This window comes from Cupressus sempervirens, chromosome 10 (assembly GCF_028749045.1).
Source record: "Cupressus sempervirens isolate cs-2001-9-10 chromosome 10, ASM2874904v1, whole genome shotgun sequence".
NCBI classification, from domain to species: Eukaryota; Viridiplantae; Streptophyta; class Pinopsida; order Cupressales; family Cupressaceae; genus Cupressus; species Cupressus sempervirens.
This window is the reverse complement of record NC_143127.1, coordinates 751,527,160-751,552,895: the sequence shown is the minus strand read 5'-3', so window position 1 is coordinate 751,552,895 and position 25,736 is coordinate 751,527,160.

Below are 25,736 nucleotides of genomic sequence, written 5' to 3'. Positions count from 1 at the left end.
CATTTGGCCAAGGTGACCATGGAGTTAGAGCAACTACAGTCTTTACTAGATTCTGTACAGTCACAAGCTGTGGTGTTTGATGATCTGAGGATGTCCATGGTTGAGATTGTCAAAGATAGTGGAGATGGGGATGCATCCATCCTTGATACTAACATTAGCATATCGGGTTCATCCACACTAGAGTCAGGTTCAGTTGAGTTGGGTACTGCAGTAGATTGTTGTGGTATGCCTGACATGGTGGTGACCTCTAGCACTAATGGCACGAAGACTAGAGATGTTGTATCTAAGACCATGTGTGATGTTGGTGAGCCGATAGTTGGCATGGTTCCTGCTAGTAATACTACTCCCTTGGCGATGTCTTTAGAGGTAGTAGTCAGTTCCAACTTGGTTAGTGATCGATTGCAGTTAGTTACATCTGGATTGTAGTCTGAACCACTGACTGAGATTGGTGCATTCTATCAGCATTACATTGTGAGGTATGCTCATCAATTTACCTTTGATGACCATGTTGATGAGATGATGATACAGAGATGTACTTTGGTTCCTAGTGCTTATCATCAGTTATGGGATAGTTTAACACCTCGAGATAAGAGTTGTGATGGGCACGACATGGCGATAGGTTCTGCAGTTGACAGCTTGATAATACATGACTTAGAGCAGGAGTTTCGGAGTGATGCTTTAGCAGGTGTTGTTATTGATTCTACACCTTTGGCTATGACATCTCCTGACTTAGCTGGTGATTAGTCACAGTGGGTTGTATCACTTGTTCATGGTGAGTTGTTGACTGAGGTTGGTTTTTTTTATCAATATTATATTGCAAGGTATGTACATCAGTTAGCATTTGATCCTTGTGTTGAGGAGTTGATGGCAGGAAAATTTGGTTTGGGTTCCAATTCTTGTTGTTTATCTTGTGATGGATTTTCACCATCAGGGGTGCATGGGAGTTATGATTATGAGACAGTGGTCGGTGATCTACAGAGTTGTGTTGACTACAGGAGTTGTATAGTGTGTGGATTCTCCATACTTGGTACAATTTCATTCGGGAGCATTCACCATTGTTGCAGAGTTGGATTGTACATTCTGTATAGGCCAGTGGAATGCGTTGATGGTATTTACTATGTTGGTAGTTTGATTTGTCCACTTTACTTGGGTTTCAATGTTCTAAGAGTTTGTGTCTCGTGGGTTTCTGACTGTGGAAGTTGTGACTTTGGAGTTTGGTTGAGCAATAATTGTCAGTTTGATTATGGATTCCTCTTGGTTATATTGTAGAGGATATTGCAGGAGCCTATGTTAATTGACAATAGTATAGTTCATGACTACATTTGGGATCTAGGTGGATTTATTGGTTTATTTTTTAGCCATTTCTTGAGGACACCCAATATTTGGAAGGGGAGGACTTGTCATGTCCCCTTTTCAAATAATTAAAAATAATAATCTTTTCTAAGGCAAGCAGGCCCAAAAAGGTGAAGTTTCGAAAAAAGGGGATAATATTTGGAAGCTAATGGACTAATAAATGAAAATTATTATTAAAATATGTTTTATTAACCCCTCTTGGACGTGAATTAGGGTTATGCCCTCTTTTAAGGGGTTTGGAGGCATTTTGGGCTCATTCCAAAACTTGATTTTTGCGCATTGCTTTGTTGTTCTTCAGAGGTTGCCAAACCTGTGGAGAAGGAGACCCAAGAATGGTATTTTGTAGGTTTCTAGGAAGGCTAAGAATGGGAGTTTGAATCCATTCCATGTGCATGCTCATGCAGAGTTTTCCTTTGTGCTGAACAGTGCAGATTTGTGGGTTTTCGAGTGTGTTTTTTGTAAGAGTTTGGTGTTTCCAGTTGAGTATTTCATATCAGTTTGGGTTGCTGATGTATTTAAGACTTTTAGATGTTAAAATAGAGCTGAATATATTTATTTGGTCATGATTATACTTCTGTGATAGATTATTAGTGTTTTTGTGGTGTTTCCGGGCTATTCTGTGTTGTTTTCGGGAGCCCAATGAACTTTATTTTTATCCTCTGTTTGGGAACTTTTGTGTACATGTTATATAGATCTGAAAACATCATTTTGTAGGCTTTTATGCTGCTGAAATTTCTATAAAAATGTCCACTTTCAGATTTTTTAATAATATGTGAAGCTGTGAAGCTTTTGGCACTATTTTCAGCATACCCGATTTGGGGTTTATTGAGAAATTGGTGGATCTTTGAAATATTGGTTGTTTGATCTTAAAGATCTGATTAGAGGCTTGAAATATCATATAAAATCAGTAAAGGGACATTTCACGATAACCAAGATCATTGTAGTCTATAGCGACAGGGAAATTGCACATAGTTTTAACCCAATAATTGTAAAAAAAGAGAAACATTATTCATTCCACAACCAATTCATCTGATATGACTTTTCTGATGCACTAAACTGAATTGTTCAATTTTGTGCACCTCTTTTTCCCAAAAATACACACTATTTTTTTACCAAAAATTGCAGAATTGTATCATTGAATGCCCAAAAAGCACATAACTTATCCCATAGGAGATGTCTCTAATCGGTTATCTGCGATGGGATGAATGGTGAAAATTTTGTCAACATTTCATGGTGATTCAGAGGGGATGCTTGTCTACTAAAAATGGACCACTAGCCTTAATCAATCCATTGGGCTATAGAGTTACAAAAAATGGGCCATGCTCTACGAATAATCAAAAAAATTGCAACCTCTGTAACTATCAAAATTCAAAACCTGCTATTTCATAGAGAAATAACTTGTGCTCATGCACTTCTTGAAAACTGAAAAACACCTACTCTAATATGTACAAAAAAATTTGAACAAAATATCAAACAAACCCATTGATTGGCTTGTTGAAGTAGTTGCCCTTCCTCACCAACTGATTTATTCTTTCATGCACATGGGCAGTTGAAAATAGCAACAAGCACGACAAACATATTGTTGCATGGAATACCTCCTTCCCAATGCTGAAAATAATGACACTTTCCAACATCGGGACATTGTCAACTTGAGAAAAACATGCTTGCTCCTCTTTGTTGAGTTCTCCCTCATGCTCTCGAGTAAGAATGACCAGAGGCAACTTGCTAATTTTTTGTAGAGCTAGGTGCTTGATAGGGAATCCTCTTGATGATAGAGGGTCAAAAGAATCATCCTTGACCACTTGGTCATGCTCTACAACCTTGAATCCTCTTGGCTAGTAGGGGCTAGCACTGATGGTATGGATAGCGGTTTGTGTGTTTCTTTATGTTGTGGCTGCAACATGTATTCTTCCTCAAGCCCATGTAAATCCTCGCAAACAAGAGGTTACACCTCCTACACTTTTGCAAGCTCTTGTAATTTGGGAGAAAGGGCTTGATGTGCCTCCTTTGGTGTCTTTGTTGTAGCAAACAATATTCCCATTACTTTTAATTCTTCCTTGCACCTTTCTTTTTGTGCAACCAACTCCCTTGCAATAGTTGCTTCATGCTCTTGTTGTTGAGCCTCTAGCCTCCTTGCACACTCTACCTCAAATTTCTTTGAAAGCTCTTCCTCTAGTTGTTGCAACCTCATTTCTCCCTTTGGAGTGTGTGATGATTCATGAGTAGAAATTGATACATCTTGAGCTTGGGGTAGCCTAGGCAATGCTTCTTCCTCCATGAAAGAGAGTAGCTCTTCAGATGAGAAGATTAAGTCCTTTTGTTTTATTGCTACCTCTTTGTTATCCTTGATAGGTTGGAACACATGGTCCTCATATGGGGAATATGACTTGTTAGATAGACACGAGGCCTCAAGCTCATAGAAATCAATCTCCCCCATCCAATGTGATGTCCCCATGTCACAACAGTCTCTATGTTGGCTTAAAGAAGAGAGAAATTATTCTTCTTGGATAGTCTTCTCTATTGTGACATTGTGCAAGCTGAGGAGAAGCCTCATGCACATCAATGTGTTCCTCTTCAAGGACAAGGATTTCCTCTTGATGTTCTCCTTCTTCAACATCCTATTGTAGCACATGTTCTTCGATTGGTGGTTTCTCATTTTCTATCTCTGATGTGGGTGAAGAAATATCTACTTCTTTAGGAACTATAAAGAAGGGACAATAACCATGTTGGGGCTCACCATCATTGACATGTGGGGGTGTCTGAACTATAGGTTAAGGTTAAAGGTAGCTTGAAGTAGAAATATAGGGAGGGCTACTTTGTTTGAAGCTAGCAAACTTCTTCCTTGGAGGCTCTTGCACTTTAGCTTCTTGCATTTGGGAAAGTTTGAGCTTTGCATCCTCCTCAAACTTCTTCATTTGTCTCTCTCTCTCCTACAACTTGGAGAGAGCTTCTTGAGCCTCTCTAAAGATATCATAGGTCTCATGTACCATGCTGCAAACATGAGGATTGTTTTCCCACATCTCCAAGTCACTACGCATTGCCTCTAGCCAAGAATGCATGATGAGCATAACATAAGTAGAATCCCCATAGTATATATTCTCATAAGGATTGTTAGTAAATTGAAAAATATGTCCTATGTCAGAAAATCTAAAGCCCAAAGAATTCAAGCAATCAAAAAGCTCTACCTGAGATCATTATAGGGTTTAAGGGAAGATTGGGTAAGCTAAGATAGAGAATGGGAGGGATGAGAAACAAACTCCTAATGATATGGGGGAAAGTGGGAGGCATTTCTATGAAGGGAATCCATGATAAAGCATTTATGAAAACAATTTCACAAAAATAATGAGGAAACATAAAACTGAAAATCATACCAGCACTTGGTATGTTGAAACTGGTAGATGCATAGAGTCACCATGGTGTTAGATGAATGCCTCCAAAGGCTGATGGTACTAAGAAAAAAACCCAATTTCTCAGTGAATGGATTTCAAACTAGCTAACCAGTGGACTTATGAATCTAAATTTGTCCCACCAGGAGTGCCAAAAATTGTTGACACAAAAGTTTGCACTCTTGCTTGAGGTATGACCCTCAAATGACCTTGTGTAACATGGAAACAATCTCCAAGCTATGGGACCTAAACTATGAAATTGAGTCTTTGGAGAAGGTCAACTTCCTTACAATCAAGATGCACCTAACTACTGCTTGAGATGAAAAGGAAGAACCAAATGTAGGAAAGTAAATTGTTGAAAGGGAAAAGAGGGGGTGATGCACCAAGATAGAAACGGTTACAACTCTACCCTTATATGCACAAAACATCAATGAAAAGCCCAAATACACAAGTCTTGACTCTGTTCTACTTTCAAAGAATTCACATGCAAGTTTAGAACTAATCAAGTGTTGAACGGAAAGATATCTTCACAATACAACAATCATCAACAGTTTAAACACAACATACAGACCTTAAAACTAGAAAGAAACATTTAAAACAAGGTAAGATACATGCACAGTAATGAATGGAAAGAAGAGGTAAAGAAGAGAGCCATATTATTAATGCAAAGCAAGGAATATAGTTACAGAGCATAAAGCTACTACAAGTAGACATGAAAGAATAGGGAAGAACAAAGAAGAACATATTTACAACTGCCTTTTATAGAGTTTAGGCATAACTATAATATTTCATTGAGTTCAAACTCCAACCATGTGGAGTTGAGATTGTAGAGGAGAGAAATAACTGAGAATCAGAAAGAAATATGATCAGATGCATGTATCCATGCTGAAAATATGATTTGTACATGTAAATCTGGCTTTGAAGAGAGAAACAGCAGCCATAACTACCTTGATTGAGTAGATGGATAAACGAGGCGGTAGAAAGATGAAAACTATAATTTCCAAGCATGGGGAGCACCAAAGAGTGGTTTCAGGTTATCAAAAGGAATTTTTTCCATTAAATATATTCTTCCAATAGTGTTCTTGATATGCCAAATCAGCAATGTCATCAAGTCAACAAAATTCAACCATCAAACATGCCATGTGCCCTCATAACATTCAAGCATTTTGCCACCCTGTATAGCCTTCTAACTATTATGTTGACTTGTGCCTTCTCTTGTTCAGGGCTTCACAACTCATCTCCCTCATTAACTATTTGGCCATGCAAAATTGCATGTCTTCATTTCATTCCTTTGTCATTGCTTCATAGCTTGAAATCACTTTATCTTATAAACTATTGTGACATTGTGAACATCATAGAATTGACCACTTCTCACCCTCTCTATAGTTTGGACTTAACAACCCTTTAACTATGTGATGATGCAAAGCCATCCATTTTCCTTTGTTGCCCTTTCATGACCTTAACCACAAGTTGACATGAAATGTGTGCGACACTATGATTGTCCATGAACTTAACTGTCAACATTACCATTTGCACTATTGCAACTTAAAACTTGACTGTGGCTTAGACACATGTGATAGTGTGAATACCACATAAAATTGACTATTTGATACTCCTCACAATATTGCAACCATTTTTCTTAATTTCAGTATTAACCTTGCGATGGTGTGCTCAGTAGCTTGCACAACTTCGCAGTCTTAACCCTAGTTTTCTTTGAACCTCCTACGACAGTGCGATCAAAACCTTTTTGCAACCTTACCATATTGACCCTAGGTTAACCTCAATTGCATGCAAAGATATGAAGCCCTTAACTGTCTTCATATTTCCTTGTTTGTAGCTTCGTGACCTAAGTTTTAAACCTCAACTTAACCCTTGTGACAGTGCAAACAAAGTATTTTGCAACCTCACAGCCTAAACCTCGGGTTAGCATTAACTCCATGTGACATTGCAATGGTTAACTAACCTTGATTGTATGGAACATTTCACAACTTCACAACTTTGATATCTTTAATGTTCTTCTACCTACGACATTGCAATAACTATTGAACCTAACTATTTCATGTCATCATAACCTCACAACTTAGATTGTCTTCATTGACCATTTTGACCTATGAAGCTACGAAGACAACCTAATTGTTGATCTCTCTGCCATAACCCTAACTCTTAACCCATCTTTTAACCCTGCAAAGTTGTGACAATAGGCCCTCACCACTTTGCCACCTTAAGTTTGGGTAAGCCTTAACTATGTGCACCAATGTGAAAACTGGTGTTGACTGAGGCTGTTGACTATCACATCATTGCAACTTGAAATACATAAGCTCATCGATGGAGTGATATTGATTGAAGCTGAGTTTTATTTATCGAAAGGGCATTCCTCCAAGCTGATCACATTAACTACCTCATAGCCTTGCAACAATGCGATATAAAAATTGAGCCCACCAAGATGCATGTGTAATTTTCGCTCACTCGTAACCTAAAACTAGAGTTTAGCAATTAACCCTATGAAAGTGTGAACAAAGCATTTTGCATCATCACCAACTTTACCCTGGTTAAACCTTGACTACATGTGAAGATGTGAAAGCCATTAACTTGATTGTTGTTGTAGATCACTATACCCTATAGCAATAAGCCTTGACATTGCCCATCACCATAATCATTCTCTGCCTTATGCACATAATGATAACCAAGATCGTCGTAGTCTATAGCAATAGGGCAATTGCACATAGGTTTGACCTAAGAACTGTCAAATAAGAAGAAAATTGTTCATTCAAAAACCAACTCATCTAATATGACTTCTCCAATGCACAAAACTACATTTTTTAGTTTCGTGCACCTATTTTATCTGAAACTACACATTATTTATGGCCAAAAACTACAAAATTGCATCATTTAATGCCTGAAAACCACATAACTTATCCCATGGGAGATGTCTCTAATCGATTATATGTGATGGAATAAATGGTGACAAAATTGTCAACAAGACCATAAAATACTTCAAAAGGAATCTTCCATGTAGCTCTATTCATAGTATGATTGTAGGAAAATTTAGCTTCATAGATGATCTGATCCCATATCTAACCATACTCCTTGGTTACGTACCTTAAAAGGTTTCCTATGCTTTTTTTTAACAATTTTTCTCTACCCATCTATTTGGGGATGGTATGAAGACTCTAAGGATAGGTTAGTACCTAGTCTTTTCCACAATGAATTCCAAATATTACCTATGACTTTAGAGTCCTTACCAAATACTAAATTGATTGGTAAAACATGAATCCTTATCACTTATTTGAAAAAAAATGTTATCTATTTGGAATGAATCATATGTTAACTTAAAAAGGATGAAATGGATCATCTTATTGAATTGGTCTACCACAACATATATGCTATCATGTCCACTCCTTTTCATAGGTATCCCTATAAAAAAATCAATACTCATACACTCTCATGGCCTATATTAGGAATTCAAAAAGGTTGGTGAAGACCTATTTTGGAGGATGGCCCTTTAGCAATTTGACATTTTGTGCAAGTTTCTACATAACTCCTAATATCCTTCTAAATCTCTGGTCGATAGTAAAACCATTGCACTAACTCTAGTGTCTTGTTAAGCCCAAAATATTCTCCTAGATTACCATTGTGCTTCTCTTGAATCACGTTATCCCTCATTTATCCTCTTAATACATAAATTTTCCCACCTTTGAACAATAGACCTTCTTGTAATGTGTAGTCTGCATACTCACTATGAAAGTGATTCGTAAAGTCCTGACACACCTTGTAGGTTATAGATAAATCTTGATAATCTTGGTATATTTCCTTCAAGCTATCAATACCTATGCTCTTTAACTAAATTTATTGAACTATCAACAAGCTTCTTCTCAATGTATCAACAACCTTTTTGTTTTGACCTTTCTTGTGCTTAATAGTAAATGTGTAGGCTTGAATATATTCCAACCACTTCATGTGCCTATGGTTCAACTTTTCTTGGGAGTTCAAAAAACTTAAAGCTTGGTTATCAGTGTAAACAACAAAAATCCTTGGGCAGGATATAATGTCTCCATTTTCTTAAGGCTTGAACTAATGCATATAGATCTAAATCATATTAAGAATACCCCTTCTTAGCTTCATTTAGTTTTTCAGTATAAAATTCCATAGGCATGTCGTATTGGTTCAACACTGCCCCTACTACAACATTGTTGGCATCACATTCCACTGTAAATAGTTTGTTATTTGAACTAGGGAGCATTAAGATAAGTTATGCAGCTACTTCTTTTTTCCAATGTCTCAAACCCTTTGTCAGCTTGCTTTGTCCATTAAAATTCAGCTTTCATGCCCGATTTATGGTGTCTACAACTAGTACACATATTTCATTGAAATTTCTAGTAAACCTCCTATGAAACTAATCTAATCCATGGAAACTTCTTACCTCACTAATAGTCTTAGGAGTAGGCCAACTGAGGTTTTCTTCAACTTTGGTAGGATCTATCTTCAAGTTACCCTGTGACATCACAAAGCCAAGGTAGACTAGTTCTTATTTCATGAATTCATACTTATTTGAATCGATGGTTAGTTTTTTGTCATGCAAATTTCAAAAAATAATTTCCAAGTGTTTAAGGTGCTCTTCCTTTGTCTTCTTGAATATCAATATGTCATCTAAGTAAAAAACCACAAACTTACCTATAAATTCCTTCAATGCTTCATTTATCAATCTCATAAAGGTGCTAGGGGAATTGGTTAGTCCAAATGGCATGATAAGCCATTCATACAACCCTTTTGTGGTGTTAAAGGTTTTTATCCTCTCATCTTCCTCCTTAATCCTTATTTGGTGATAGCCACTTTAAAGATCAATATTGGTGAACTACTTTACTTCTCCTAAATAGTACATCAAGTCTTCAATCCTTGGAATAGGATATATGTATCTAATAGTGATTTTATTTATGGATCTAGAATCAATGCATAATCTCCAAGTACCTCCTTTCTTGGGTATCACAATTTTTGGAATTGCACATGGAATGATGCTTTTCCTAATCAAACCATTGTTTAGAAGTTCTTGCACTTGTCTAGCTATATCCTTGTTTTGTTAAGGTGTCATCTTATATGCATCTTTATTGGGAAGGGAAGACCCTAGAATGAAATCAATATGATGGTTTTTCATTCTTTGGGGTGGAAATGTTGCAAGTGTACCATCACTCATAATGTTCTTAAACTTATCAAGTAAGGCTTGCACTTCTACAGGGATATTCACTTTCTTTTATAACTTCTCCTTAGGTTTCAATACAAGAGAAAACCTAATACCATCTCCTTCTTTTAGGGTTTTTAAGAACTCATTTTCTCCAACTAATAGTACATTAGGGCATATTGACTTGGTTTCTTCCCCCTCTACTATAGACTAAATTCTAAAGGTCATCCCATCCTTCTTAAATGCATATGAATTATTTTTCCCATCATGGAGAGCCTTCCTATCATACTACCATAGTTTACCTAATAGGAGATGACAGGAATCCATGGGTTGCACATCACAAAGTACCTTATCCTTAAACCCTCCTATGGTAAACTCTACCCTAACTTTCTCATTAAGTAGGACATGTTGACCTTTATTGACCCAAGTGAATCTATATGGGTTACTATGAGAAATTATTTGCAACTTTAACTTACTAACTGTCCCCTCAGAAATAATACTATCTATGGAACTTGAATCAATAACCACTTTATATACCTTTCCCATAATCTTGTAATTTATCTTGAATAAGGATATTCTTTGGATTGATTCCTCCTTAATAGGTTCTTTGATCAGAGTTCTCCTTTCCATGAGATTTTCCCCTACCTCAGAGTCCAAATTAACTTTAGGTTATTTAACACTTGGTACATCCTCTTGTAGGTAATTCACTCTCCTGTCTCCACCTTTTTTATGAAGAGGCCTTCTTGTGGTATCTATACACAAGGTGATCAAGTTTATTTCAGTTATAATACTTAATTATGGAGAAATACAATTTTCTCCCTAATCCTTCATACCTACCTTTAATGTTGCTAGATCCCCTTCCTCTAGAGCCTCCTTTGCCACTAGAATCCCCACTCTACTCTAGTAGTTTGGGTTCTCCTGGAAACCCATGGTCTAGATTACTTCCACAAAAATTGCCTTTGTGTGCTCTTCCATCTCTACCTCTAGTCTTCCCCTGTGACTTTGCTCTTCAGGATATGTGCTAAAATCAAGGTTTTTTTGCCTCAGGTTCTACTTGTTTCTATATAGTTGAATCTTATAATCCTCAGGTATGTAGGTCTCTCTAATTTTGGCCACCATACCTTTCAAAGTGTTAACAAGATTCATTCCCTCCTTTTATATCTCTACTTAAACAAAATTTCACCAAGTTAGAGCAACTCCTTGTTGGAAATTTGGCTAGGAGGATATATAAGGATGATATAGAGTTATCATTTATGGCAACATTCACCTACTTTGAAGAGGTAAAACCATGGTATTAAGTATTGGATACTTGGACTTAGAAAATTTTCTAAGTTATATTCAAGAAAATAGTGAACATATGAGGTATTTTCTTTAGCATAGTTTACTAGAAGCACTTGAGACTATACACGATTAAGGAAAGCTAGTACATGATGTATAGATAATGTGGTTAAAAGCACTCAAGAATATTCACTATACAGATAGAGTTATGGACATTTTTCCAGGAACAAGTCATGATAAGTTGAGTAGAACAAATGATGTTTTCCAAGAAAAATTCATTTAGAAGCCACAGTTATGAGTGCATAAGGATATGAGGTCATATGTGAGCATGAAGAAGGAAATTAGTTTACTAGATATAGAATCATTTTTTTGAGTTCTACATACTAGCGTGAAATTAATCTAAGTAGATAAAAGGATAGAAGTCAATGTAAAGAAACTTTTCTAGGATTTTAGAGAGAAAATTTAAGGTAAACTAAAGTATTTGGAAAGAAAATTCAAGCAAGGTTACAAAAAAAGCACCAATTCTATGATTTTAAGGTATTTATCTACATCATTGAGACTAAACTATGAATTCATTGGAAATTTTTAAAATAGATCCCTCTTTTCTACATGATATAATGGAGAAACCAAGGTATAAATTCAAGAGAATTATAATTGCAAGTTTCAAAGATGACCCTGTTGAGGCATTTTCGCAAATTCCAAATGGAATGGTAATTGTAAAAGATGAGAAATCTTACATCTGCCGCAAATTTGAAACCCTAGGAGACAATTAGATTTTAAATGACTTTGACAATGTTTATAAACAAGACATGATCTTTAAGGATGAATTAAACCATTTATAAAAATTAAAGATTGGACAATTTATGTTTCGCCATGAATTTGATAATGAAGAGTGGGCTACAACTAGCTTAAGCAGAATCCATGATAAAAGAAAATTGGTTAGGAGATCAAGTCATTGAAATAAAAAGTGACCTAATTCATGAGGTGAAAGGTTTATGCAACAAGGGAAAAATACCTATAAATGAGAAGAATATTAAGAAATATGTATTGGAAAACACTAAGACAAAGTGGAATGGTGGAGACATGATGTTGAGTTTAATTCAGCAAGACGATATCAAATTTATTACAAAAATCTTAGCTTACAATATGAGTTCCATCTAGGGTAAACTTTAAGAAACCCCCCTCCAAAAAAAGATATAAATTATTAGTAAATCTTTCATTATTTTTAAAAACCAAATTATTTTTATCGACGAATTTCTCAATTTTTTTATTTTAAATATTATTTACATTAGCAATTATTTTGGAATCATAATTTTTTAGTAGAAAATATTGGCGAATCTCAATAATAATAGGAAGTTTGCTAATCGTCATGGAATATTACAAATCAAAATTGAACATGTTTTATCTCATGGAAATTCTAAGGATAATAACATTATATTTTAAATCAGTAGTGAAAACTAAATATTGGTAATATATACCTAAAGTAACTAATAATTATGAATAATTATTGGTGAATTAATTTTAATTTCTTCAATAATATATAATATTTAGGTGAATCAAATCTAATCATGTATCAAATATTGTGGCAAATCTTTGAGTTTAAGTATTTTAATAAGGTAAATTAGTGAGCAATTTTAAATATTTTAGAACTAAATTTAATAAAAATGTGGCAATTTAGGTTACATTAAATCTTAAATTATTAGCCAAATTACTAGCAAAAAAAATCTAAAATTTGTAAAATTATGAATATTCACCACTAAAAAATACCATAGTTCCATCTCTAAAGAAGATGAAGTCTCTCCAAGCTTCATAAATGCATCTTATAAGATGTGTATTGATAAAATAGAAGTTAACCTTTGTGAGATTTTGGAGCACAAATTTTTGGCAACTTGGAAAGAATCAAGAAGAACAAATATGTAACCTTTAGATTTGGGTCTCAGATAACATACCTATTCTTTCATGTCATGAAGAGATTCCCAAATATGTCAAGGTTAGAATAAAAATCAGATAAGTGCACAATGGAATTGGTAAGCTGCTACTATGGGAAAAATTTTGAAGACTATATAACTGGTAATATAAATAGTTTGATAAGAACATTCCAATCTGAGATAAAGAAAAGAGTAAGAATACCCATAGCAGTTGCACACAAGTATAAGGAAACAATATGATTTATGATGGAAACTGACAAAACATGTGTGGAAGCAATTGACACAAGAGTGATGTTTAGGGATCCCTTGGGTTATGAAGTGATTGAAGAGGAAATTAAGGGTTATGAAGAAGAATTGCACAATTTTTATGTAGACAATGATAGTGAGAGATTGAGGTACAACTGAAGAGAGATTAGTTGAAGCTCAACAATTACAAATTTCCAAAGTAGTAAAGAAGAAAATTGAAAATCTTGTAAGAAGATGTTATGACAAAGGTAGAATATGTTGAGCTTAAGTAAATAATAGTTGAGATGAAGGTAGATGGTCAAATAGATATCTTACTAGTTCAACCATTGTCAGTAGTAACTAGTTCACCACCACTAGTGGTACTTACTCCTATAGTACCTATAAGTGCTTATCCATTTGTAAGAGAAACTCAACCAATAGAAGAAGAAGATGTGACAATTATCAATGAGAAGAACACCCCTGCAATCTCTAGAAGGTCTACAAGGACCTTACCATTATTTACCTTTGTACCAATCAAGCAAGATGAGGAAGAGAAAAGGGAATAAATAATACCCAGAAGATCTAAAATAATAAAAGAAACAACTACTGGTCTAGGACCTAGGAAGAAGCCTAAATTCATGATGACTTATGTTGGGAGGAAAACTATAGAACCAGAAAAAAAAGTGATACCACCTAAAAGTATGAGAGGGAATATTGCACCACCATTAGTTGAACCATCAACCAAACCATAGATTTAGCCACACCAAGCATTAAGTAGTGAACGAAAAAGAAAAAGATGGAAACCAGAGATTGGTAGAATGAATCAGATGATAATTAAAGATGGAAACTTAATACAACCAAATAAGTATTATGACTTGTATGATATCATACAAAAGAGACAATTAGAAAATGCAGTCATAAGATATATGATAGATTTTAAACAAATCTTTGTAAATATTCATGGAAACATACCTGAGGAACTATACAATAGATTGGTTGAGAAGAAGGATAGGACAAAGGAAGAAGATAAGAAAATTAAAGAGAAAGCTATTAGAAAACTTTGTGATATTCAAAGTGATGATGAAATAAAAGAAATCTTGAAGAAGATTAAAGCACTATTTAGAAATAAGAAGAAATCTATAATTAAAGAAACTGAATTGGCACTTGTGCAAGTGATGACAAAACCTACTTCTACACCAGCAGTAGAAGAAGAAGAAGAAGAGCCACAAGATAATATAGTAATGGATATTGAGGATGCACCTAATGTGCAAGATGGTAGCATGATGGTAGGGGGAGCTACAACTACAATAGATACTAGTGAAGACCCCTTGCTATCAATATAGAAGACCCCTTTGCAAGTTAGCAAGAGTATGAAGTTGGCAATTTGGTCATGGGTAATATAGTGAATTACCCTATTTCTCATGAAGAAGATAATAAAGTAAGTCATACATAGGACTTTACAATTGTGCGTGGATAGGATTTAAGAAGAGAGATGTTATTAATACCTATTTCTATGAATGTAGAATTTGAGTGCTCACCACATTGGTCAATAATAATGGATAAAGCCACAACCAACACTATTCAATTGAAGAAGGAAAAAAGAGAAGAAGATAAGAAAGAAGAAGAAAAGACAAAGAAAGAGAAAAAAAATGATGATCTGATGGATACCCATCCATCATATCCACTAGAAGAACAAAGTCATACAATTGAGGAAAGGCAAATAGAACTTGTGCAAATACCTGCTAATGCAACAAACACAATACAAGAAAGTACTTGAAGATCACCTCTTGAAGCACTTATCATAGGGTTTCCCCAAGATGTTACCAAAATGTTTGATGGTAACAAGGATATTCAAAAATATCTCCAATTGATAGCATTTTCAACTCAAAAGTTAGCAAAAGAATCTAGTAAAATGAGTAAGAGTGCATTGAGCACACTTGAGAAAATGCAAAATACCATTCAGATTCAAATCAATGAGCCTAACATATAAAATATAGAAGAAAAGACAATGGAATAATTTCACAAGAAGTTCTCTACATTAGTTGAAAGGCCCAAACTACGCATGATGTAGCTATATCCAGCATAGTCTGCAACAATGGCAATAATAATCTATCAATTCTTGATACTTTTATCAAGGAGATAAGGAGATGTCTACAAGAAAGAAATGATTTATATGTACAATGTGCACTATCATTTATATACACTCAAGGCATTCAAAAGGATATAAAGGACAAGGAGACAAAATTGAAAAGCATTGTGGAAGAACTAAAAGATCCCAATGCATAGATCATAGACTTGGAATCAAGGATCAACAATGTTTATGATGAGCTAAGGCTATTGGAGTTTCACAAGGAGAGAACCATTAAAAAAAAAATCATCTTTAAGGGAACACCTTACACTAAAAATTGATCATGTACCGAGGAAGCTCAAAGAATGCATGGATGCAAAAGAGTCTTACGGAAGACTAGTATATTATGATCTCAATGCAATTGAGTTATCATCGTATAGTTTTTGTGCATTGATCAGTATATTAGAGGTAGTGAATGATATATGGGAGAAAGAGTTCACCAACCTAAAGCATTACTTTGGAGAATGCATGACACTCATAAATATGTAGCAAGCTTGAATGAAGGAAGGTAACAAAATTTTGACATGTATATAGATTTTCACTCACCTTTTCCCTTTATGTCAAAGGGCGAGATTATTGAGAAAAAATGTTGTAAGGATTTATAGGTAGGATAAAGTATAATATAAGATGGTATAAATTTTGAAGATGATCCACAAAGTTTTCAATTTTCAGAAAGCCACGATTTTGAAGGTTTTTGTAACCTAACCAATTTTCCCACATGTTGCCATCAATGCTAAAGGGGGATTTTTTTAGTGATTTATATAGGAGGACATATAAGGATGATATAGATTTTTCATTTATGGAAACATACACCTACTTTGAAGAGGGAAAAACATGATATTAAGTTTTGGATACTTAGACTTAGAAAATTGTCTAAGTGATATTCAGGAAAATAGTGAGCAGTAGAGGTATTTGTTTTAGCATTATTTATTGGAAGAATTTGAGACTATGTATGGTTAAGGGAAGATATTACAATATTTATATAGCACGTGGTTAAAAGCACTAAAGAAGAATCATTGTACAGATAGAGTTATGGATAGTTTTCTAGGTACATGTCATGATAGGTATAACATAGTAGATGACAGAGTAAAGGAATTTTGGTTAAGGGATTATTTTGGTTTACCAAAAAAATGATGTAATAGGGTAGGGATAATATCCTATATTTTAACCCTCACTTAGCAAAAATATATTTCAAGTTTTTGAAAATGTGCAAGGTATTGAAGGTCAATTGGTTAAGCAGATTAGTATAAAAGAAGACACCTTTGGTTAGTAATAAGTGGTGGAATTGTAATCTAATGTTATAATATTCTTATGTGCACTTTTTATGATTAGTATTGATGCAAAATTAATGATATAATAGTATAGTACAGATGCATGATCAATTTTGTGAAGAAAGCTACAAAGGACAAATTAGATACTAAAGATATCAACATTGTTAGAAAAGTTTTTATATCTATACTTTTTGTATACATATTTTAATATTTTATATGCGTGTTTGGGCAATGGGCTCAGCTTGCAACTTCTTTAATAAAAAATCCTAATAGGATTGAGGCTTCTAACAAGGCATCCTCTAACAAGGATAGATACACTATACATATGTAATAGACTCTTAACATGGACAATATCTTTCACAAGATACTTTTGATTAGTGGGTACCATCCCCATTGGGTTCTTCCCTAGTTAACAAATAATGATGTTATGATTTTTACTATGCTATGGTTATTTTTACTTTTTAGTTTGATCATATATGTAAGTTTGAAGATTGTCAATAATATCCATAGCTAGGAAAAAATTTGTGGAACACTGATTCACACCCGCCCCCCCATAGTTCCCTATTTCTAACACTCCTCTCAACCTATACTTAGCCACTTTCACTTTCTGTGACTCGCTCAAATCTTCACATGCAAAGTGATTTTCAAGACCCTCAATCCATTCTTTGACCATGTCAGGTTCCATTTTCTACTGAAAAAGGTACTCCTTCTAGTGATTTTCCTCCCAAGGCCTTTAGTGATCTAGAAGGAAGGTTTATTATTGCAACATAGGGCCTGGTTTAGGCACTTCATCTTCTATTGTCATTTCTTTCTTCTTTTCATTTTCCTCTTTCTCAGTGGCCTTCATAATCATTATTTCTATCTTATTTTTTACTTCACCAAGCTTACTTTCTAAATAATTAAGCTTTTATTTTAGGGATATATTATCCTCTTATTGGTCTTGTACCATCTTGGCCAATTCTACATTGGTCGACATGGTTGTTTCACCCACTAATTTCTCAATTGACATATACTCAACCTAGCCCAAATCTTTTAGGTTTTGATACAAATTTGATAGGGATACTCTAGGTATTCGATATTTCCATGCCTACCTTGGTCACTTTCTTGATCTTGGTCTATTCAATTTCTTCCTAAATCAATTCCCTCAAATGAGTTTAGTGAGTTCAATAGAAAGATTCACTTCTAGAATTCCCTATTAATCCAAGGGATTACCCACTTTTTCTTAGAAAACTATTCATCATCCAAACTCCAATTTCTTCAAGATTATCTTGAAGGAGTGTATAATATTTAATTTCTACCTAGAAATCATAGAAAAAATCCACACTTTCTTGGGTTCATCAACTTTTTCTTCCTAATCTCTTAGTTCACCTTATTAGGCCTACTTGCCTTTTAGGCCTCCAATTAGCCCTCTATTGGGATTTTGTGCAAAACTATACCAAATGACCCTATATAAAAATAGCTATCTAAGATACCCTTTTTAGAGATCTATAGGATTTTGTAGGTTTTGGCTCACCAACCCTCTATACAATCCAAACCCTAAAATGTGTCTTTTCAAGTTTAATTAAGCTAGAACCCAATATGTAGCTTTTAATTCCCATCAAATGGATTTAATTTAACTTGATCTTTCTCTTATGTCTTGTCTTGATCATTTTATCACACACAACTACATCATTATATTTTAATTTTCAATCTACCCTTGCAAGAAACTTCAAACTAATACTCAACTTCCTAATTGAGCTATCACAAGCTCGCCTAAGCATGAGCTTAAAAATTAAGAATTGAGCTTTCTAGTTTGACCAATGAAATTTGATTTTACATAGACTCTACTCAAGGACTTTCGGTGGCCATAAAAATTCCATGGTGGAGTTTTAAAATAGAGGCAATATTTGGTTCAAAACTCTGGTTCTACATGTGAACAACACAGTTGAGTTTTGATTTTATTGGACTAGGTAAAACTATAAAAAACCTACAAAAAAAGAACAAAATGGAATAAAAGTATCTATTATAACTATTTACATTTTTTTTTAAATCATTCTCAATCAATAGCACATGATTTTCTTGTATTGCAAACTGTCTATACAAGATAAACTTGAAAGCTGCCAACTATTTTCTATTCCAAATTGCTCAAAATGAGATCCAACCTTTCTACAATATATTGGGAGGTCTTAAATATTCCCACCCAACATTTTTCAACCAATGAAAAGTTCCCATAACTAATTAGGCATGATGTGTAACTTCTTGCCAAAAAATTGTTAATGCAAAGTTGTAAAAGTTGTCATGACAACTTTTTCCAACTTTTGCCTTATCAATGCATCTATCCAACTTAAGGGTGAAGAATGATGTCTTTATCCACCCTTAGAATATATATCCCCTAAATATTACCTTCTAACCACTATTACACTATTTTTCATATCATTCCCACATTTGGCATACTTGACAACTTTTTGCCTCATTGAACAACATTTTGCCAAATTGGGAACAACTTGGCTCCAAAAATTTCAAACTCAAACCAAACTTCCTATTGGAATCTATCATACTCCTTATTAACTCTATGAACTACCTAAGGTCTTACAATCCAATTTTTTTAGATCTTAATGTCTAAACACTTAGGTTCTCCTACCCTAGGCACCAAACTTTTATGTGTCTAGAGAAAGCTTCAACTTCATGAGGGGAGAGAAGAAGCACATTGGTGTAAGAGGGCACAAGAAGTGTGAACTCTCCAAAAGTATAGTTATATTTATATGTATGATAATTTTTTAAAGATTAATGAGGACTGTACAAAAGGGACCAACTAAAATTGAGCCACCACAAGGGAGAGCCCTATTTAGGATCAATTGTAAGATCCAAGGTAAGCTTTGTAAGGTCATTATTGACTCAAGTTTTACTAATAATATTGTGTTTTTGCATGATACAAATAAGTTGAAATTAGAATAGAATCCCCATAATTTCCCACACAAGGTGTCATTGTTTAATAAATGATACCATGTGCTAGTTAATAAGAAAACATGGGTGGAGTTTAATATAGGATTATATAAGGATAATATACTATGTGACATCCTTCCAATTGATTCTTATCATCTCCTTCTTGGAAGCCCCTGGCCATTTGATAAGAAGGTACATCATGATAGAGAAAAAAAACTCTTATACTTTTCAAAAGGATGGGATGACCTATAAAATAAAATCACTAGTTGAGGATGGAAGTTTAAAACAAATAGGTGTAATAAAAATTGCAACAAAAATATAGCCATTTCCACATAACCCATAATAGATCTAAAAAAAATATGCAATTAAAATCCACATGCAAGAGAATAAACAACATACCCACAAAAATTTGACACAAGATATACCCTGGGAAACCCTCATTGAGGGAGAAAAAAAACCCAACCTCCAAAAGCATCCATCATCATGTATTATTTAGAAAAATATCATTGCACTACAACCATGAAAGCCTTCAAATCCATAGCCACAACCAAGAAATCCATGTGAACAAGCATGAATCCACACATCTCATGCCATGCTTCCAACCTTCACAAATTCTCCCATTGGCTAATCTATCAAGCCTTGTCTTGCTTGACTTTCTGTCTTGCCTTCTGCCCTTTTGTCTTGTCTCTACTACTACGCTTGTGGTTGCTTATATAGTAGCAAGTCCCACAAAACTACCAAGTGGTATTACATAAACCATGTGCTACCTAACCCACTAAGCCCACATTTAATATTGGATATTCAATTCTTTTTCTCAATATTAAATCATTATTCTTTTTTCCAATATTAAATAATTACATCAAATATTATCACAATGTTACAATAGAACTCATCAAGTCTATCCCATGGGAATATTTACATGTTGCACATCCATCTAGGTGGTCCTAGGTGCAACATTACATCATAAAATAAAATAATGCAATATAACAATATTATGCAATGTGTGTGACATCCACTATCTCAACAATCTCCCACTTCTTGTATACATTGCATAGGGTCAATCCGTAGCCACATAAATGAACAAGGGAACAATCTATCCTAGTACATCCACCATCATGGATCAAAGTACACCAAGTACTCCATTCAAGTACCTACAACAAAATCAAAGCATCCAACATCTCAAATATGAATGATCCCACCTTCTATTATGTCACTGCCACTATACATATATAGAAGCCATCCAAAGAGAAGTTCGCCCAACGTATCACATTAGAAGATCATAAAATCTTGTACCAACTAAAATGTCAAGCAAAAACATACCTGATCTAAAGGTAATCACATGTACCTGTAGTTGTCAAAATTCATAGCTGATATAACACCCACAGCAAGTGTTAAACTCATCCAACTATCCATACCTCCAAAGTTATATCAAGTGAATCTCACAACATCAACATATCCAATCTGTAACCTGCAATCATAAGCATCAAAAGTAATACCTATCACATATACACCAAGAAGCTTGCACTACAAAGGATAATTTCAAATATATAACCAATACAATCACAAAATCTCAAAGAAGTGAATCCATGTAGTATCAAGGACATCCACAATACATAAACCAATAACCTAGAAGTACAACTCTCATAACAATTCTCCAATGCTCTCCCAAGTTCTCCACAACCCACAAAGGAAATAGATAAAGGAATAACCATTACATCTCTCACATGACATACATGAGCACAAACCAAAGATCACAATCTCTAACCAATCTCAAATCCAATGTAAGTGAAACCGAACATCTAGGAAGATAACCAAGACCAAAGAGAAACCATGAAAATCATAACATGTATCATGTCCTTCTACACACACACCTCTAGATATAAATTGTGCAAGTAAGATCTCCTCCATAAAACCCTAGCAAGAAGCCACAACAACACATATACTATGCCATACAACTAATCATGGACGTAAGCCTCTCACATGAAGATAAAACTCATGAACCATTCCTAAACCAAGGAATAACTATTCCTAATCCAAGGAATATTCCCAATATAAAACCATCTCCAAAACTCAACCAACATAATAACATATGAAAAAGGAGATAACAAATGCTAAACCATCTCTCAAATGAACCCTCCAAAACTAACTCATGTACCATAGCTTAAGATCCATATCAATGAAAGGCAAGCATAAACATAATACACCTAAGAGAAACAATTGGCTATACCTCTCAAGTAGTAAATTGTTGAGTAGACCAAGAGTGGGGAATGAGAATGCTCATCAATATATCCAAGTCTCCAACCAAGACTCATCTAATGAAAATTTCCTCTCAAGTCCATATGAGGTGAATACCCCTCAGACTTCCTAGTGAAACCATAAATTGTCCCGACAAATACTTCTCTAATCCAAGAGAAATCAACATCATCACTGTCTCAAAGTATCCATGAGTACCTCTAACCAATCAATCCATCCTAGCTTCAAATGAAACATAGCAATATCATGAAGTATCCAAGAAATTATTAATGTATTCAATACCAAGAAACTAAACCAAGATCAATGTCAAAGTTCCAACCATGGCCTTAAGAACATAAACATGACAACATGATCTAACCATCTCAATGAAAGAGATAACATGCTCAATATGAGCATACCATAAAATGTCAAAACTTTAAGTGTGTATCAAGAGTATACCATGACATAATAATGAAACCATCCTAACACCAAGGATAACATGTCAAATGAAAGCATAAACCACACCTTTACCAAGAACCCAATGAGTCCTCAAGATGCAACCATCTCCACACACCATGAATAAAACCATCTCGACACACCATGAAGAACCATATCCATACATTATGAAGAACACCATCTCCACACATGATGAAGATAACATGTGCACCATGCAAATGTCAAAGACACTTTTGCAGCAATAGGATCTAAGATAAACCTCCAACATCTACAAACACTCAATAAATATATCAAAGCCAAAAACTCCTGCTCAACCATGGTATTGAGTTACCCATGGCATCATAAAATCCATCTCCTACATGAAGATCCCCTAGGTCTACACTCACACAACCAAAGTGTTAGTACCAAGTGACACCAAGATCTCCAAACCAAGAACATACAAACCAAACTAGGAACTAATCATGCACTGCCACCTCATCACTATCACAAGCTCCCACTAAACCATGTATCCAAGATATCCATGACATTATGATGGAAAAAAAACTATCACCTAACCATGAGAATCATCCAAGGCATAAAACCATCAAAGAACTCAAAGTGCACATCATGGTCTCCTTAAGAGAAACCAAATAACTATAATCCTCAATCAAGAAGATATACCACCATAACCAAATTAGGAATCCAAACTAATGAGCATAAAGGATGTACCTTATATCCAATCATGTCATGCCAAAATCCATGGCACTATGATCACATCCATGAATCGAGCAACTAACTCCCAATGTATCCAATCTATTAGCATAAAATAGTCAACCACAATCCTCCACCATGATTGTACTTGGTAATAACATCTCATCCCTTCTACATGAATAAAAATTAAAAAATATTATGACTTAAGGAATAGAAAACCAAAATCCAAGCCACCAAATTTAATATGCTTCAATAATGAAATATCAATGGATAAAGACAACCCATAACCAAGCCATAAATGCAACCGATAAGTATAGACCACTTACAAGACTGTATAACTTGTAGACCCAACAAATCATCATACATATCCAAACCAAAAATTTATAATCATATCATTATGAGACCATTATGAAATATAACCTGAGTATAGAATGACATCAAATTAAAATCTCCAAAATATAAAATGTCATAAACTCACAATGTTACCATAGTTAATATATATCATTGTATCATCTTAAAATGGAAGCACTTTCATGTTAAGAGTGTTTAGCACTCTGAGTAAGTGATTTGGGGTCATGTCAAGTGCCTTGAATGGGTCTTTGAATTAGATCTAGCTTTTTCCCCAGTTCTGCCCCCTTTTCCACTTTCTTTCTACACTTTTCTGTCATTATGGACTGAAATTCTAAGATTCTTGACTTTTGGATCAAGGAAGACCTCAGGGTCAAGGAAGACCTTTTAGGTCAATGCCAACCTCAATCCTAACCTAGGACAAGGATGAGCTTGACCTTGACCTAGGTCAAGGTCGACCTCATCCCTGCCCCAAGGTCCAAATTTCAAGGTTCCATGATTTTTGAATGTCGAGTTTCGAAAGGAATTGTTTTCCCGCTTCCAAGTCGATTGTTTTGGTCTTTGAAATGGTAAATTCTTAAATTACATTTAATCTAGGTCTATTCTTGGGGGTTAGGTTTAATTGGGATTTAATGCTCCTAAGTTGGCCTTCCCTAGAAGTTTGTGCCCTAGATCTCTATAAAAGAAAGCCTTCCTCTCTCATTTGATCTAACTATCATCTTGTGAATCCACTCACTATGAATCTTTAAGGAGATGAGACAAAGTTATACTCTTTCATGATCAATCATTCAAGCATTATCAAGTTCAAGCAAGCATCTATCTTCAAGCATTCAATTCATCAAGGAGATCCATTAGGAGCCATTGAAGGATTCAAGCTCTATGGAGCACTCTTGTTGAAGATTCATTTGTTTCCATTCAAGCCTCTTCCTATGCAAAGATTCATTCAAGATTGGTGTTGAAGATATAATGCCATTGATTTGAGACATCCTATATCCTATTCTACATTCATTTGGAGCATGCCTACTTGTGGATTCAAGGATTAAAATCCTCCACATGGATTTCAATATAAGCAAGGTGAATAGTTCCATTTACTTTGTTTATACATATTACAATTTCAAGGTTGATTCCAAATTGGGTTTTGACTAAGGCAACCCCCCCATCCAACAAAAAAAACAATTTTTCTTGCAGGTACAAGTTTGGAACAGCAAATTAAAGAGTAGATTTGGATACCATTTTTGTCAAACTTGCGGGATCCGCTAACAAAAATTTTGTTAGAGTAGTGCAGGTTAAGGTTGACTTTTTGGGGCACAATTGTGCCCTGCTAACTGGGTTAAGGTTGACCTACATTCAAAAAGGAAAAATATTAATGGGTTTTGTAGAACTCACAATTTCGGTTTAAGTGGGCAAAATTCGATAGTTTTTGAGATTGTTTGATAGGGTTTACAGCCAATTCTTTTTCAAAGGTGAGTACCTTTTATTTCTTCATTTCAATATCAATCTCCTATATTTACATCCCATATCATAATTGTCTATATGTATGTGTAAAATGTGGGTTTAGGGTCTCTTTCATGTGCATTATTATAAACCCTATTCATCAACCATATTTTATCCTATACGTTTTGATGAACCCATTTATGAAAACTCTTTCTTTTTGTTGTTAGATTTGAATCTTGCAAGATAATTATATTTCTTGCATTTATATTTTGAAAATACAAAAAAATTACAAAATTTCTTCAAAAATACAAAAACATTTACATTGCTTTGTGAAATTAGATGCCCTTACTGTGTTTGTGGTATTTAATTTCATTATAAATTTCATTTGAATGAATTTGGATATATCTAGATCTATTTTGTATGCATTTCTTTATTCTTTATCATGTTGCATAAGTTGTTTCAAATGTTTTCCAAACATCCTTCTATAAATTTTGGGATTACACAACTTTCTCCTCTTACCTTACCATTGCATGGTGTTACACCTAGAAAGACTTTGTTTAGTGTGTGTGTGATGCTACTTTGTCCTCTTTTGAATTACCTTGTAAGGATATATTAGAGTAAGAAGATAACCTTAGTCTATCTCTCCATCATATTTCTCCTTATGGAGGTGAATTAAGGATTCATTCTTCTCCTAATATGTCTCCTTTCTATGAGCCTTCTTTAGAATATAATCCTGCAATGTGCTTCATTGATAGGGATGATAATCCTCCTATTTGGATGAACTTTTGGATTTTCATGTTGATTACTCTCTTCCTCATGAAACCATTGTGGATGATCCCATGGATAAAGACATTGATTTATCCCCTCCCCATGAAGAAGCTTTCATACAAGAGGGTGATTTATTAATGGATG